The sequence below is a fragment of the Lonchura striata genome, chromosome 9, assembly GCF_050655825.1.
Source record: "Lonchura striata isolate lonStrDom1 chromosome 9, ASM5065582v1, whole genome shotgun sequence".
Lineage (NCBI taxonomy): Eukaryota > Metazoa > Chordata > Aves > Passeriformes > Estrildidae > Lonchura > Lonchura striata.
In genome coordinates, this window is record NC_140711.1 from 12,215,715 (window position 1) to 12,232,917 (window position 17,203).

The window sequence follows — 17,203 nt, forward strand, 5'->3', positions numbered from 1 at the left end:
ATATAAGGATATTTTGCAGTCAGGGCCAGGGGCCCCTAGGCACAACCTTTTTCCATTTTCCCTGGGAAAGAAAACTCAGCAGTCCAGGTTCCTGATGTCAGTTTTTAGGGCTCCCTTGGGTGTATCAGGGCAGCACAAGTTTGAGGTGGGGACAAATTCGGTGTGGGGTCCATCCTTCGATATAAGGATTTTTTGCAGTCAGGGCCAGGGGCCCCTGGGCACATCCTTTTTCCATTTTCCCTGGGAAAGAAAACTCAGCAGTCCAGGTTCCTGATGTCAGTTTGTAGGGCTCCCTTGGGTGTATCAGGGCAGCCCAAGTTTGAGGTGGGGACAACTTCGGTGTGGGGTCCATCCTTCGATATAAGGATATTTTGCAGTCAGGGCCAGGGGCCCCTAGGCACAACCTTTTTCCATTTTCCCTGGGAAAGAAAACTCAGCAGTCCAGGTTCCTGATGTCAGTTTTTAGGGCTCCCTTGGGTGTATCAGGGCAGCACAAGTTTGAGGTGGGGACAACTTCGGTGTGGGGTCCATCCTTCGATATAAGGATTTTTTGCAGTCAGGGCCAGGGGCCCTTGGGCACATCCTTTTTCCATTTTCCCTGGGAAAGAAAACTCAGCAGTCCAGGTTCCTGATGTCAGTTTGTAGGGCTCCCTTGGGTGTATCAGGGCAGCCCAAGTTTGAGGTGGGGACAACTTCGGTGTGGGGTCCATCCTTCGATATAAGGATATTTTGCAGTCAGGGCCAGGGGCCCCTAGGCACAACCTTTTTCCATTTTCCCTGGGAAAGAAAACTCAGCAGTCCAGGTTCCTGATGTCAGTTTTTAGGGCTCCCTTGGGTGTATCAGGGCAGCACAAGTTTGAGGTGGGGACAACTTCGGTGTGGGGTCCATCCTTCGATATAAGGATTTTTTGCAGTCAGGGCCAGGGGCCCTTGGGCACATCCTTTTTCCATTTTCCCTGGGAAAGAAAACTCAGCAGTCCAGGTTCCTGATGTCAGTTTGTAGGGTTCCGTTGGGTCTATCAGGGCAGCACAAGTTTGAGGTGGGGACAACTTCGGTGTGGGGTCCATCCTTCGATATAAGGATTTTTTGCAGTCAGGGCCAGGGGCCCCTGGGCACATCCTTTTTCCATTTTCCCTGGGAAAGAAAACTCAGCAGTCCAGGTTCCTGATGTCAGTTTGTATGGCTCCCTTGGGTCTATCAGGGCAGCCCAAGTTTGAGGTGGGGACAACTTCGGTGTGGGGTCCATCCTTCGATATAAGGATTTTTTGCAGTCAGGGACAGGGGCCCCTGGGCACATCCTTTTTCCATTTTCCCTGGGAAAGAAAACTCAGCAGTCCAGGTTCCTGATGTCAGTTTGTAGGGTTCCGTTGGGTCTATCAGGGCAGCAGAAGTGTGAGGTGGGGACAACTTCGGTGTGGGGTCCATCCTTCGATATAAGGATTTTTTGTAGTGAGGCCCCAGCCCACGGCCAGAGGCCCCTGGGCACATCCTTTTTCCATTTTCCCTGGGAAAGAAAACTCAGCAGTCCAGGTTCCTGATGTCAGTTTGTAGGGCTCCCTTGGGTCTATCAGGGCAGCACAAGTTTGAGGTGGTGACAACTTCGGTGTGGGGTCCTTCCTTCGATATAAGGATTTTTTGCTGTCAGGTCCAGGGGCCCAGGGCCAGGGGCCCCTGGGCACATCCTTTTTCCATTTTCCCTGGGAAAGAAAACTCAGCAGTCCAGCTTCCTGATGTCAGTTTGTAGGGCTCCCTTGGGTGTATCAGGGCAGCCCAAGTTTGAGGTGGGGACAAATTCGGTGTGGGGTCCATCCTTCGATATAAGGATTTTTTGCAGTCAGGGCCAGGGGCCCCTGGGCACATCCTTTTTCCATTTTCCCTGGGAAAGAAAACTCAGCAGTCCAGGTTCCTGATGTCAGTTTGTAGGGCTCCCTTGGGTCTATCAGGGCAGCACAAGTTTGAGGTGGGGACAACTTCGGTGTGGGGTCCATCCTTCGATATAAGGATATTTTGCAGTCAGGGCCAGGGGCCCAGGGCCAGGGGGCCCCTGGGCACATCCTTTTTCCATTTTCCCTGGGAAAGAAAACTCAGCAGTCCAGGTTCCTGATGTCAGTTTGTAGGGCTCCCTTGGGTCTATCAGGGCAGCACAAGTTTGAGGTGGGGACAACTTCGGTGTGGGGTCCATCCTTCGATATAAGGAATTTATGCAGTCAGGGCCAGGGGCCCCTGGGCACATCCTTTTTCCATTTTCCCTGGGAAAGAAAACTCAGCAGTCCAGGTTCCTGATGTCAGTTTGTAGGGCTCCCTTGCGTCTATCAGGGCAGCACAAGTTTGAGGTGGGGACAACTTCGGTGTTGGGTCCATCCTTCGATATAAGGATTCTTTGCAGTGAGGCCCCAGCCCAGGGCCAGGGGCCTCTGGGCACAACCTTTTTCCATTTTCCCTGGGAAAGAAAACTCAGCAGTCCAGGTTCCTGATGTCAGTTTGTAGGGTTCCCTTGGGTCTATCAGGGCAGCACAAGTTTGAGGTGGGGACAACTTCGGTGTGGGGTCCATCCTTCGATATAAGGATTTTTTGCAGTCAGGGCCAGGGGCCCCTGGGCACATCCTTTTTCCATTTTCCCCGGGAAAGAAAACTGAGCAGTCCAGGTTCCTGATGTCAGTTTGTAGGGCTCCCTTGGGTCTATCAGGGCAGCCCAAGTTTGAGGTGGGGACAAATTCGGTGTGGGGTCCATCCTTCGATATAAGGATTTTTTGCAGTCAGGGCCAGGGGCCCCTGGGCACATCCTTTTTCCATTTTCCCTGGGAAAGAAAACTCAGCAGTCCAGGTTCCTGATGTCAGTTTGTAGGGCTCCCTTGGGTGTATCAGGGCAGCACAAGTTTGAGGTGGGGACAACTTCGGTGTGGGATCCATCCTTCGATATAAGGATTCTTTGCTGTCAGGTCCAGGGGCCCAGGGCCAGGGGCCCCTGGGCACATCCTTTTTCCATTTTCCCTGGGAAAGAAAACTCAGCAGTCCAGGTTCCTGATGTCAGTTTGTAGGGCTCCCTTGGGTGTATCAGGGCAGCACAAGTTTGAGGTGGGGACAACTTCGGTGTGGGGTCCATCCTTCGATATAATGATTTTTTGCAGTGAGGCCCCAGCCCAGGGCCAGGGGCCCCTGGGCACATCCTTTTTCCATTTTCCCTGGGAAAGAAAACTCAGCAGTCCAGGTTCCTGATGTCAGTTTGTAGGGTTCCATTGGGTCTATCAGGGCAGCACAAGTGTGAGGTGGGGACAACTTCGGTGTGGGGTCCATCCTTCGATATAAGGATTTTTTGCAGTCAGGGCCAGGGGCCCCTGGGCACATCCTTTTTCCATTTTCCCTGGGAAAGAAAACTCAGCAGTCCAGGTTCCTGATGTCAGTTTGTAGGGCTCCCTTGGGTGTATCAGGGCAGCCCAAGTTTGAGGTGGGGACAAATTCGGTGTGGGGTCCATCCTTCGATATAAGGATTTTTTGCAGTCAGGGCCAGGGGCCCCTGGGCACATCCTTTTTCCATTTTCCCTGGGAAAAAAACTCAGCAGTCCAGGTTCCTGATGTCAGTTTGTAGGGCTCCCTTGGGTCTATCAGGGCAGCAGAAGTTTGAGGTGGGAACAACTTCGGTGTGGTGTCCATCCTTCGATATAAGGATATTTTGCAGTCAGGGCCAGCGGCCCAGGGCCAGGGGGCCCCTGGGCACATCCTTTTTCCATTTTCCCTGGGAAAGAAAACTCAGCAGTCCAGGTTCCTGATGTCAGTTTGTAGGGCTCCCTTGGGTCTATCAGGGCAGCACAAGTTTGAGGTGGGGACAACTTCGGTGTGGGGTCCATCCTTCGATATAAGGATTTTTTGCTGTCAGGTCCAGGGGCCCAGGGCCAGGGGCCCCTGGGCACATCCTTTTTCCATTTTCCCTGGGAAAGAAAACTCAGCAGTCCATGTTCCTGATGTCAGTTTGTAGGGCTCCCTTGGGTCTATCAGGGCAGCACAAATTTGAGGTGGGGACAACTTCGGTGTGGGGTCCATCCTTCGATATAAGGATTTTTTGCAGTCAGGGAGAGGGGCCCCTGGGCACATCCTTTTTCCATTTTCCCTGGGAAAGAAAACTAAGCAGTCCAAGTTCCTGATGTCAGTTTGTAGGGCTCCCTTGGGTGTATCAGGGCAGCACAAGTGTGAGGTGGGGACAACTTCGGTGTGGGGTCCATCCTTCGATATAATGATTCTTTGCAGTGAGGCCCCAGCCCAGGGCCAGGGGCCCCTGGGCACATCCTTTTTCCATTTTCCCTGGGAAAGAAAACTCAGCAGTCCAGGTTCCTGATGTCAGTTTGTAGGGTTCCCTTGGGTCTATCAGGGCAGCACAAGTTTGAGGTGGGGACAACTTCGGTGTGGGGTCCATCCTTCGATATAAGGATTTTTTGCTGTCAGGTCCAGGGGCCCAGGGCCAGGGGCCCCTGGGCACATCCTTTTTCCATTTTCCCTGGGAAAGAAAACTCAGCAGTCCAGGTTCCTGATGTCAGTTTGTAGGGCTCCCTTGGGTCTATCAGGGCAGCACAAGTTTGAGGTGGGGACAACTTCGGTGTGGGGTCCATCCTTCGATATAAGGATTTTTTGCTGTCAGGTCCAGGGGCCCAGGGCCAGGGGCCCCTGGGCACATCCTTTTTCCATTTTCCCTGGGAAAGAAAACTCAGCAGTCCAGGTTCCTGATGTCAGTTTGTAGGGCTCCCTTGGGTCTATCAGGGCAGCACAAATTTGAGGTGGGGACAACTTCGGTGTGGGGTCCATCCTTCGATATAAGGATTTTTTGCAGTCAGGGAGAGGGGCCCCTGGGCACATCCTTTTTCCATTTTCCCTGGGAAAGAAAACTAAGCAGTCCAAGTTCCTGATGTCAGTTTGTAGGGCTCCCTTGGGTGTATCAGGGCAGCACAAGTGTGAGGTGGGGACAACTTCGGTGTGGGGTCCATCCTTCGATATAAAGATTCTTTGCAGTGAGGCCCCAGCCCAGGGCCAGGGGCCCCTGGGCACATCCTTTTTCCATTTTCCCTGGGAAAGAAAACTCAGCAGTCCAGGTTCCTGATGTCAGTTTGTAGGGTTCCCTTGGGTCTATCAGGGCAGCACAAGTGTGAGGTGGGGACAACTTCGGTGTGGGGTCCATCCTTCGATATAAGGATTTTTTGTAGTAATGCCCCAGCCCACGGCCAGAGGCCCCTGGGCACATCCTTTTTCCATTTTCCCTGGGAAAGAAAACTCAGCAGTCCAGGTTCCTGATGTCAGTTTGTAGGGCTCCCTTGGGTCTATCAGGGCAGCACAAGTTTGAGGTGGGGACAACTTCGGTGTGGGGTCCATCCTTCGATATAAGGATTTTTTGCTGTCAGGTCCAGGGGCCCAGGGCCAGGGGCCCCTGGGCACATCCTTTTTCCATTTTCCCTGGGAAAGAAAACTCAGCAGTCCAGGTTCCTGATGTCAGTTTGTAGGGCTCCCTTGGGTGTATCAGGGCAGCACAAGTTTGAGGTGGGGACAACTTCGGTGTGGGGTCCATCCTTCGATATAAGGATTTTTTGCAGTCAGGGAGAGGGGCCCCTGGGCACATCCTTTTTCCATTTTCCCTGGGAAAGAAAACTCAGCAGTCCAAGTTCCTGATGTCACTTTGTAGGGCTCCCTTGGGTGTATCAGGGCAGCACAAGTGTGAGGTGGGGACAACTTCGGTGTGGGGTCCATCCTTCGATATAAAGATTCTTTGCAGTGAGGCCCCAGCCCAGGGCCAGGGGCCCCTGGGCACATCCTTTTTCCATTTTCCCTGGGAAAGAAAACTCAGCAGTCCAGGTTCCTGATGTCAGTTTGTAGGGTTCCATTGGGTCTATCAGGGCAGCACAAGTGTGAGGTGGGGACAACTTCGGTGTGGGGTCCATCCTTCGATATAAGGATTTTTTGCAGTCAGGGCCAGGGGCCCCTGGGCACATCCTTTTTCCATTTTCCCTGGGAAAGAAAACTCAGCAGTCCAGGTTCCTGATGTCAGTTTGTAGGGCTCCCTTGGGTGTATCAGGGCAGCCCAAATTTGAGGTGGGGACAAATTCGGTGTGGGGTCCATCCTTCGATATAAGCATTTTTTGCAGTCAGGGCCAGGGGCCCCTGGGCACATCCTTTTTCCATTTTCCCTGGGAAAGAAAACTCAGCAGTCCAGGTTCCTGATGTCAGTTTGTAGGGCTCCCTTGGGTCTATCAGGGCAGCAGAAGTTTGAGGTGGGGACAACTTCGGTGTGGGGTCCATCCTTCGATATAAGGATATTTTGCAGTCAGGGCCAGCGGCCCAGGGCCAGGGGGCCCCTGGGCACATCCTTTTTCCATTTTCCCTGGGAAAGAAAACTCAGCAGTCCAGGTTCCTGATGTCAGTTTGTAGGGCTCCCTTGGGTGTATCAGGGCAGCACAAGTGTGAGGTGGGGACAACTTCGGTGTGGGGTCCATCCTTCGATATAAGGATTTTTTGCTGTCAGGTCCAGGGGCCCAGGGCCAGGGGCCCCTGGGCACATCCTTTTTCCATTTTCCCTGGGAAAGAAAACTCAGCAGTCCAGGTTCCTGATGTCAGTTTGTAGGGCTCCCTTGGGTCTATCAGGGCAGCACAAGTTTGAGGTGGGGACAACTTCGGTGTGGGGTCCATCCTTCGATATAAGGATTTTTTGCAGTCAGGGAGAGGGGCCCCTGGGCACATCCTTTTTCCATTTTCCCTGGGAAAGAAAACTCAGCAGTCCAAGTTCCTGATGTCAGTTTGTAGGGCTCCCTTGGGTGTATCAGGGCAGCACAAGTGTGAGGTGCGGACAACTTCGGTGTGGGGTCCATCCTTCGATATAAAGATTCTTTGCAGTGAGGCCCCAGCCCAGGGCCAGGGGCCCCTGGGCACATCCTTTTTCCATATTCCCTGGGAAAGAAAACTCAGCAGTCCAGGTTCCTGATGTCAGTTTGTAGGGTTCCCTTGGGTCTATCAGGGCAGCACAAGTGTGAGGTGGGGACAACTTCGGTGTGGGGTCCATCCTTCGATATAAGGATTTTTTGCTGTCAGGTGCAGGGGCCCAGGGCCAGGGGCCCCTGGGCACATCCTTTTTCCATTTTCCCTGGGAAAGAAAACTCAGCAGTCCAGGTTCCTGATGTCAGTTTGTATGGCTCCCTTGGGTGTATCAGGGCAGCACAAGTTTGAGGTGGGGACAACTTCTGTGTGGGGTCCATCCTTCGATATAAGGATTTTTTGCAGTCAGGGAGAGGGGCCCCTGGGCACATCCTTTTTCCATTTTCCCTGGGAAAGAAAACTCAGCAGTCCAAGTTCCTGATGTCAGTTTGTAGGGCTCCCTTGGGTGTATCAGGGCAGCACAAGTGTGAGGTGGGGACAACTTCGGTGTGGGGTCCATCCTTCGATATAAAGATTCTTTGCAGTGAGGCCCCAGCCCAGGGCCAGGGGCCCCTGGGCACATCCTTTTTCCATTTTCCCTGGGAAAGAAAACTCAGCAGTCCAGGTTCCTGATGTCAGTTTGTAGGGTTCCATTGGGTCTATCAGGGCAGCACAAGTGTGAGGTGGGGACAACTTCGGTGTGGGGTCCATCCTTCGATATAAGGATTTTTTGCAGTCAGGGCCAGGGGCCCCTGGGCACATCCTTTTTCCATTTTCCCTGGGAAAGAAAACTCAGCAGTCCAGGTTCCTGATGTCAGTTTGTAGGGCTCCCTTGGGTGTATCAGGGCAGCCCAAGTTTGAGGTGGGGACAAATTCGGTGTGGGGTCCATCCTTCGATATAAGGATTTTTTGCAGTCAGGGCCAGGGGCCCCTGGGCACATCCTTTTTCCATTTTCCCTGGGAAAGAAAACTCAGCAGTCCAGGTTCCTGATGTCAGTTTGTAGGGCTCCCTTGGGTCTATCAGGGCAGCAGAAGTTTGAGGTGGGGACAACTTCGGTGTGGGGTCCATCCTTCGATATAAGGATATTTTGCGGTCAGGGCCAGCGGCCCAGGGCCAGGGGGCCCCTGGGCACATCCTTTTTCCATTTTCCCTGGGAAAGAAAACTCAGCAGTCCAGGTTCCTGCTGTCAGTTTGTAGGGCTCCCTTGGGTGTATCAGGGCAGCACAAGTGTGAGGTGGGGACAACTTCGGTGTGGGGTCCATCCTTCGATATAAGGATTTTTTGCAGTCAGGGCCAGGGGCCCCTGGGCACATCCTTTTTCCATTTTCCATGGGAAAGAAAACTCAGCAGTCCAGGTTCCTGATGTCAGTTTGTAGGGCTCCCTTGGGTGTATCAGGGCAGCCCAAGTTTGAGGTGGGGACAAATTCGGTGTGGGGTCCGTCCTTCGATATAAGGATTTTTTGCAGTCAGGGCCAGGGGCCCCTGGGCACATCCTTTTTCCATTTTCCCTGGGAAAGAAAACTCAGCAGTCCAGGTTCCTGATGTCAGTTTGTAGGGCTCCCTTGGGTCTATCAGGGCAGCACAAGTTTGAGGTGGGGACAACTTCGGTGTGGGGTCCATCCTTCGATATAAGGATTCTTTGCTGTCAGGTCCAGGGGCCCAGGGCCAGGGGCCCCTGGGCACATCCTTTTTCCATTTACCCTGGGAAAGAAAACTCAGCAGTCCAGGTTCCTGATGTCAGTTTGTAGGGCTCCCTTGGGTGTATCAGGGCAGCACAAGTTTGAGGTGGGGACAACTTCGGTGTGGGGTCCATCCTTCGATATAAGGATTTTTTGCAGTCAGGGCCAGGGGCCCCTGGGCACATCCTTTTTCCATTTTCCCTGGGAAAGAAAACTCAGCAGTCCAGGTTCCTGATGTCAGTTTGTAGGGCTCCCTTGGGTGTATCAGGGCAGCCCAAGTTTGAGGTGGGGACAAATTCGGTGTGGGGTCCATCCTTCGATATAAGGATTTTTTGCAGTCAGGGCCAGGGGCCCCTGGGCACATCCTTTTTCCATTTTCCCTGGGAAAGAAAACTCAGCAGTCCAGGTTCCTGATGTCAGTTTGTAGGGTTCCCTTGGGTCTATCAGGGCAGCACAAGTTTGAGGTGGGGACAACTTCGGTGTGGGGTCCATCCTTCGATATAAGGATTTTTTGCAGTCAGGGCCAGGGGCCCAGGGCCAGGGGCCCCTGGGCACATCCTTTTTCCATTTTCCCTGGGAAAGAAAACTCAGCAGTCCAGGTTCCTGATGTCAGTTTGTAGGGCTCCCTTGGGTCTATCAGGGTAGCACAAGTTTGAGGTGGGGACAACTTCGGTGTGGGGGCCATCCTTCAATATAAGGAGTTTTTGCAGTCAGGGCCAGGGGCCCCTGGGCACATCCTTTTTCCATTTTCCCTGGGAAAGAAAACTCAGCAGTCCAGGTTCCTGATGTCAGTTTGTAAGGCTCCCTTGGGTCTATCAGGGCAGCACAAGTTTGAGGTGGCGACAACTTCGGTGTGGGGTCCATCCTTTGATATAAGGATTTTTTGCAGTCAGGGCCAGGGACCCCTGGGCACAACCTTTGGCCATTTACCCTGGGAAAGAAAACTCAGCAGTCCAGGTTCCTGATGTCAGTTTGTAGGGTTCCCTTGGGTCTATCAGGGCAGCACAAGTTTGAGGTGGGTTCAACTTCGGTCTGGGGTCCATCCTTCGATATAAGGATTTTTTGCAGTCAGGGCCAGGGGCCCCTGGGCACATCCTTTTTCCATTTTCCCTGGGAAAGAAAACTCAGCAGTCCAGGTTCCTGATGTCAGTTTGTAGGGCTCCCTTGGGTGTATCAGGGCAGCACAAGTTTGAGGTGGGGACAACTTCGGTGTGGGGTCCATCCTTCGATATAAGGATTTTTTGTAGTGAGGCCCCAGCCCAGGTCCAGGGGCCCCTGGGCACATCCTTTTTCCATTTTCCCTGGGAAAGAAAACTCAGCAGTCCAGGTTCCTGATGTCAGTTTGTAGGGCTCCCTTGGGTCTATCAGGGCAGCACAAATTTGAGGTGGGGACAACTTTTGTGTGGGGTCCATCCTTCGATATAAGGATTCTTTGCAGTCAGGGCCAGGGGCCCCTGGGCACATCCTTTTTCCATTTTCCCTGGGAAAGAAAACTCAGCAGTCCAGGTTCCTGATGTCAGTTTGTAGGGCTCCCTTGGGTCTATCAGGGCAGCACAAGTTTGAGGTGGGGACAACTTCGGTGTGGGGTCCATCCTTCAATATAAGGATTTTTTGCAGTCAGGGCCAGGGGCCCCTGGGCACATCCTTTTTCCATTTTCCCTGGGAAAGAAAACTCAGCAGTCCAGGTTCCTGATGTCAGTTTGTAGGGCTCCCTTGGGTCTATCAGGGCAGCACAAGTTTGAGGAGGGGACAACTTCGGTGTGGGGTCCATCCTTCGATATAAGGAATTTTTGAAGTCAGGGCCAGGGGCTCAGGGCCAGGGGCCCCTGGGCACATCCTTTTTCCATTTTCCCTGGGAAAGAAAACTCAGCAGTCCAGGTTCCTGATGTCAGTTTGTAGGGCTCCCTTGGGTCTATCAGGGCAGCACAAGTTTGAGGTGGGGACAACTTCGGTGTGGGGTCCATCCTTCGATATAAGGATATTTTGCAGTCAGGGCCAGGGGCCCAGGGCCAGGGGGCCCCTGGGCACATCCTTTTTCCATTTTCCCTGGGAAAGAAAACTCAGCAGTCCAGGTTCCTGATGTCAGTTTGTAGGGCTCCCTTGGGTCTATCAGGGCAGCACAAGTTTGAGGTGGGGACAACTTCGGTGTGGGGTCCATCCTTCGATATAAGGAATTTATGCAGTCAGGGCCAGGGGCCCCTGGGCACATCCTTTTTCCATTTTCCCTGGGAAAGAAAACTCAGCAGTCCAGGTTCCTGATGTCAGTTTGTAGGGCTCCCTTGCGTCTATCAGGGCAGCACAAGTTTGAGGTGGGGACAACTTCGGTGTTGGGTCCATCCTTCGATATAAGGATTCTTTGCAGTGAGGCCCCAGCCCAGGGCCAGGGGCCTCTGGGCACAACCTTTTTCCATTTTCCCTGGGAAAGAAAACTCAGCAGTCCAGGTTCCTGATGTCAGTTTGTAGGGCTCCCTTGGGTCTATCAGGGCAGCACAAGTTTGAGGTGGGGACAACTTCGGTGTGGGGTCCATCCTTCGATATAAGGATTTTTTGCAGTCAGGGCCAGGGGCCCCTGGGCACATCCTTTTTCCATTTTCCCCGGGAAAGAAAACTGAGCAGTCCAGGTTCCTGATGTCAGTTTGTAGGGCTCCCTTGGGTCTATCAGGGCAGCCCAAGTTTGAGGTGGGGACAAATTCGGTGTGGGGTCCATCCTTCGATATAAGGATTTTTTGCAGTCAGGGCCAGGGGCCCCTGGGCACATCCTTTTTCCATTTTCCCTGGGAAAGAAAACTCAGCAGTCCAGGTTCCTGATGTCAGTTTGTAGGGCTCCCTTGCGTCTATCAGGGCAGCACAAGTTTGAGGTGGGGACAACTTCGGTGTGGGGTCCATCCTTCGATATAAGGATTTTTTGCAGTCAGGGCCAGGGGCCCCTGGGCACATCCTTTTTCCATTTTCCCTGGGAAAGAAAACTCAGCAGTCCAGGTTCCTGATGTCAGTTTGTAGGGTTCCCTTGGGTCTATCAGGGCAGCACAAGTTTGAGGTGGGGACAACTTCGGTGTGGGGTCCATCCTTCGATATAAGGATTTTTTGCAGTCAGGGCCAGGGGCCCCTGGGCACATCCTTTTTCCATTTTCCCTGGGAAAGAAAACTCAGCAGTCCAGGTTCCTGATGTCAGTTTGTATGGCTCCCTTGGGTCTATCAGGGTAGCACAAGTTTGAGGTGGGGACAACTTCGGTGTGGGGTCCATCCTTCGATATAAGGATTTTTTGCAGTCAGGGACAGGGGCCCCTGGGCACATCCTTTTTCCATTTTCCCTGGGAAAGAAAACTCAGCAGTCCAGGTTCCTGATGTCAGTTTGTAGGGTTCCCTTGGGTCTATCAGGGCAGCAGAAGTGTGAGGTGGGGACAACTTCGGTGTGGGTTCCATCCTTCGATATAAGGATTGTTTGTAGTGAGGCCCCAGCCCACGGCCAGGGGCCCCTGGGCACATCCTTTTTCCATTTTCCCTGGGAAAGAAAACTCAGCAGTCCAGGTTCCTGATGTCAGTTTGTAGGGCTCCCTTGGGTGTATCAGGGCAGCCCAAGTTTGAGGTGGGGACAAATTCGGTGTGGGGTCCATCCTTCGATATAAGGATTTTTTGCAGTCAGGGCCAGGGGCCCCTGGGCACATCCTTTTTCCATTTTCCCTGGGAAAGAAAACTCAGCAGTCCAGGTTCCTGATGTCAGTTTGTAGGGCTCCCTTGGGTGTATCAGGGCAGCACAAGTTTGAGGTGGGGACAACTTCGGTGTGGGATCCATCCTTCGATATAAGGATTCTTTGCTGTCAGGTCCAGGGGCCCAGGGCCAGGGGCCCCTGGGCACATCCTTTTTCCATTTTCCCTGGGAAAGAAAACTCAGCAGTCCAGGTTCCTGATGTCAGTTTGTAGGGCTCCCTTGGGTGTATCAGGGCAGCACAAGTTTGAGGTGGGGACAACTTCGGTGTGGGGTCCATCCTTCGATATAATGATTTTTTGCAGTGAGGCCCCAGCCCAGGGCCAGGGGCCCCTGGGCACATCCTTTTTCCATTTTCCCTGGGAAAGAAAACTCAGCAGTCCAGGTTCCTGATGTCAGTTTGTAGGGTTCCATTGGGTCTATCAGGGCAGCACAAGTGTGAGGTGGGGACAACTTCGGTGTGGGGTCCATCCTTCGATATAAGGATTTTTTGCAGTCAGGGCCAGGGGCCCCTGGGCACATCCTTTTTCCATTTTCCCTGGGAAAGAAAACTCAGCAGTCCAGGTTCCTGATGTCAGTTTGTAGGGCTCCCTTGGGTGTATCAGGGCAGCCCAAGTTTGAGGTGGGGACAAATTCGGTGTGGGGTCCATCCTTCGATATAAGGATTTTTTGCAGTCAGGGCCAGGGGCCCCTGGGCACATCCTTTTTCCATTTTCCCTGGGAAAAAAACTCAGCAGTCCAGGTTCCTGATGTCAGTTTGTAGGGCTCCCTTGGGTCTATCAGGGCAGCAGAAGTTTGAGGTGGGAACAACTTCGGTGTGGTGTCCATCCTTCGATATAAGGATATTTTGCAGTCAGGGCCAGCGGCCCAGGGCCAGGGGGCCCCTGGGCACATCCTTTTTCCATTTTCCCTGGGAAAGAAAACTCAGCAGTCCAGGTTCCTGATGTCAGTTTGTAGGGCTCCCTTGGGTCTATCAGGGCAGCACAAGTTTGAGGTGGGGACAACTTCGGTGTGGGGTCCATCCTTCGATATAAGGATTTTTTGCTGTCAGGTCCAGGGGCCCAGGGCCAGGGGCCCCTGGGCACATCCTTTTTCCATTTTCCCTGGGAAAGAAAACTCAGCAGTCCAGGTTCCTGATGTCAGTTTGTAGGGCTCCCTTGGGTCTATCAGGGCAGCACAAATTTGAGGTGGGGACAACTTCGGTGTGGGGTCCATCCTTCGATATAAGGATTTTTTGCAGTCAGGGAGAGGGGCCCCTGGGCACATCCTTTTTCCATTTTCCCTGGGAAAGAAAACTAAGCAGTCCAAGTTCCTGATGTCAGTTTGTAGGGCTCCCTTGGGTGTATCAGGGCAGCACAAGTGTGAGGTGGGGACAACTTCGGTGTGGGGTCCATCCTTCGATATAATGATTCTTTGCAGTGAGGCCCCAGCCCAGGGCCAGGGGCCCCTGGGCACATCCTTTTTCCATTTTCCCTGGGAAAGAAAACTCAGCAGTCCAGGTTCCTGATGTCAGTTTGTAGGGTTCCCTTGGGTCTATCAGGGCAGCACAAGTGTGAGGTGGGGACAACTTCGGTGTGGGGTCCATCCTTCGATATAAGGATTTTTTGTAGTAATGCCCCAGCCCACGGCCAGAGGCCCCTGGGCACATCCTTTTTCCATTTTCCCTGGGAAAGAAAACTCAGCAGTCCAGGTTCCTGATGTCAGTTTGTAGGGCTCCCTTGGGTCTATCAGGGCAGCACAAGTTTGAGGTGGGGACAACTTCGGTGTGGGGTCCATCCTTCGATATAAGGATTTTTTGCTGTCAGGTCCAGGGGCCCAGGGCCAGGGGCCCCTGGGCACATCCTTTTTCCATTTTCCCTGTGAAAGAAAACTCAGCAGTCCAGGTTCCTGATGTCAGTTTGTAGGGCTCCCTTGGGTCTATCAGGGCAGCACAAGTTTGAGGTGGGGACAACTTCGGTGTGGGGTCCATCCTTCGATATAAGGATTTTTTGCTGTCAGGTCCAGGGGCCCAGGGCCAGGGGCCCCTGGGCACATCCTTTTTCCATTTTCCCTGGGAAAGAAAACTCAGCAGTCCAGGTTCCTGATGTCAGTTTGTAGGGCTCCCTTGGGTCTATCAGGGCAGCACAAATTTGAGGTGGGGACAACTTCGGTGTGGGGTCCATCCTTCGATATAAGGATTTTTTGCAGTCAGGGAGAGGGGCCCCTGGGCACATCCTTTTTCCATTTTCCCTGGGAAAGAAAACTAAGCAGTCCAAGTTCCTGATGTCAGTTTGTAGGGCTCCCTTGGGTGTATCAGGGCAGCACAAGTGTGAGGTGGGGACAACTTCGGTGTGGGGTCCATCCTTCGATATAAAGATTCTTTGCAGTGAGGCCCCAGCCCAGGGCCAGGGGCCCCTGGGCACATCCTTTTTCCATTTTCCCTGGGAAAGAAAACTCAGCAGTCCAGGTTCCTGATGTCAGTTTGTAGGGTTCCCTTGGGTCTATCAGGGCAGCACAAGTGTGAGGTGGGGACAACTTCGGTGTGGGGTCCATCCTTCGATATAAGGATTTTTTGTAGTAATGCCCCAGCCCACGGCCAGAGGCCCCTGGGCACATCCTTTTTCCATTTTCCCTGGGAAAGAAAACTCAGCAGTCCAGGTTCCTGATGTCAGTTTGTAGGGCTCCCTTGGGTCTATCAGGGCAGCACAAGTTTGAGGTGGGGACAACTTCGGTGTGGGGTCCATCCTTCGATATAAGGATTTTTTGCTGTCAGGTCCAGGGGCCCAGGGCCAGGGGCCCCTGGGCACATCCTTTTTCCATTTTCCCTGGGAAAGAAAACTCAGCAGTCCAGGTTCCTGATGTCAGTTTGTAGGGCTCCCTTGGGTGTATCAGGGCAGCACAAGTTTGAGGTGGGGACAACTTCGGTGTGGGGTCCATCCTTCGATATAAGGATTTTTTGCAGTCAGGGAGAGGGGCCCCTGGGCACATCCTTTTTCCATTTTCCCTGGGAAAGAAAACTCAGCAGTCCAAGTTCCTGATGTCACTTTGTAGGGCTCCCTTGGGTGTATCAGGGCAGCACAAGTGTGAGGTGGGGACAACTTCGGTGTGGGGTCCATCCTTCGATATAAAGATTCTTTGCAGTGAGGCCCCAGCCCAGGGCCAGGGGCCCCTGGGCACATCCTTTTTCCATTTTCCCTGGGAAAGAAAACTCAGCAGTCCAGGTTCCTGATGTCAGTTTGTAGGGTTCCATTGGGTCTATCAGGGCAGCACAAGTGTGAGGTGGGGACAACTTCGGTGTGGGGTCCATCCTTCGATATAAGGATTTTTTGCAGTCAGGGCCAGGGGCCCCTGGGCACATCCTTTTTCCATTTTCCCTGGGAAAGAAAACTCAGCAGTCCAGGTTCCTGATGTCAGTTTGTAGGGCTCCCTTGGGTGTATCAGGGCAGCCCAAGTTTGAGGTGGGGACAAATTCGGTGTGGGGTCCATCCTTCGATATAAGCATTTTTTGCAGTCAGGGCCAGGGGCCCCTGGGCACATCCTTTTTCCATTTTCCCTGGGAAAGAAAACTCAGCAGTCCAGGTTCCTGATGTCAGTTTGTAGGGCTCCCTTGGGTCTATCAGGGCAGCAGAAGTTTGAGGTGGGGACAACTTCGGTGTGGGGTCCATCCTTCGATATAAGGATATTTTGCAGTCAGGGCCAGCGGCCCAGGGCCAGGGGGCCCCTGGGCACATCCTTTTTCCATTTTCCCTGGGAAAGAAAACTCAGCAGTCCAGGTTCCTGATGTCAGTTTGTAGGGCTCCCTTGGGTGTATCAGGGCAGCACAAGTGTGAGGTGGGGACAACTTCGGTGTGGGGTCCATCCTTCGATATAAGGATTTTTTGCTGTCAGGTCCAGGGGCCCAGGGCCAGGGGCCCCTGGGCACATCCTTTTTCCATTTTCCCTGGGAAAGAAAACTCAGCAGTCCAGGTTCCTGATGTCAGTTTGTAGGGCTCCCTTGGGTCTATCAGGGCAGCACAAGTTTGAGGTGGGGACAACTTCGGTGTGGGGTCCATCCTTCGATATAAGGATTTTTTGCAGTCAGGGAGAGGGGCCCCTGGGCACATCCTTTTTCCATTTTCCCTGGGAAAGAAAACTCAGCAGTCCAAGTTCCTGATGTCAGTTTGTAGGGCTCCCTTGGGTGTATCAGGGCAGCACAAGTGTGAGGTGCGGACAACTTCGGTGTGGGGTCCATCCTTCGATATAAAGATTCTTTGCAGTGAGGCCCCAGCCCAGGGCCAGGGGCCCCTGGGCACATCCTTTTTCCATATTCCCTGGGAAAGAAAACTCAGCAGTCCAGGTTCCTGATGTCAGTTTGTAGGGTTCCCTTGGGTCTATCAGGGCAGCACAAGTGTGAGGTGGGGACAACTTCGGTGTGGGGTCCATCCTTCGATATAAGGATTTTTTGCTGTCAGGTCCAGGGGCCCAGGGCCAGGGGCCCCTGGGCACATCCTTTTTCCATTTTCCCTGGGAAAGAAAACTCAGCAGTCCAGGTTCCTGATGTCAGTTTGTATGGCTCCCTTGGGTGTATCAGGGCAGCACAAGTTTGAGGTGGGGACAACTTCTGTGTGGGGTCCATCCTTCGATATAAGGATTTTTTGCAGTCAGGGAGAGGGGCCCCTGGGCACATCCTTTTTCCATTTTCCCTGGGAAAGAAAACTCAGCAGTCCAAGTTCCTGATGTCAGTTTGTAGGGCTCCCTTGGGTGTATCAGGGCAGCACAAGTGTGAGGTGGGGACAACTTCGGTGTGGGGTCCATCCTTCGATATAAAGATTCTTTGCAGTGAGGCCCCAGCCCAGGGCCAGGGGCCCCTGGGCACATCCTTTTTCCATTTTCCCTGGGAAAGAAAACTCAGCAGTCCAGGTTCCTGATGTCAGTTTGTAGGGTTCCATTGGGTCTATCAGGGCAGCACAAGT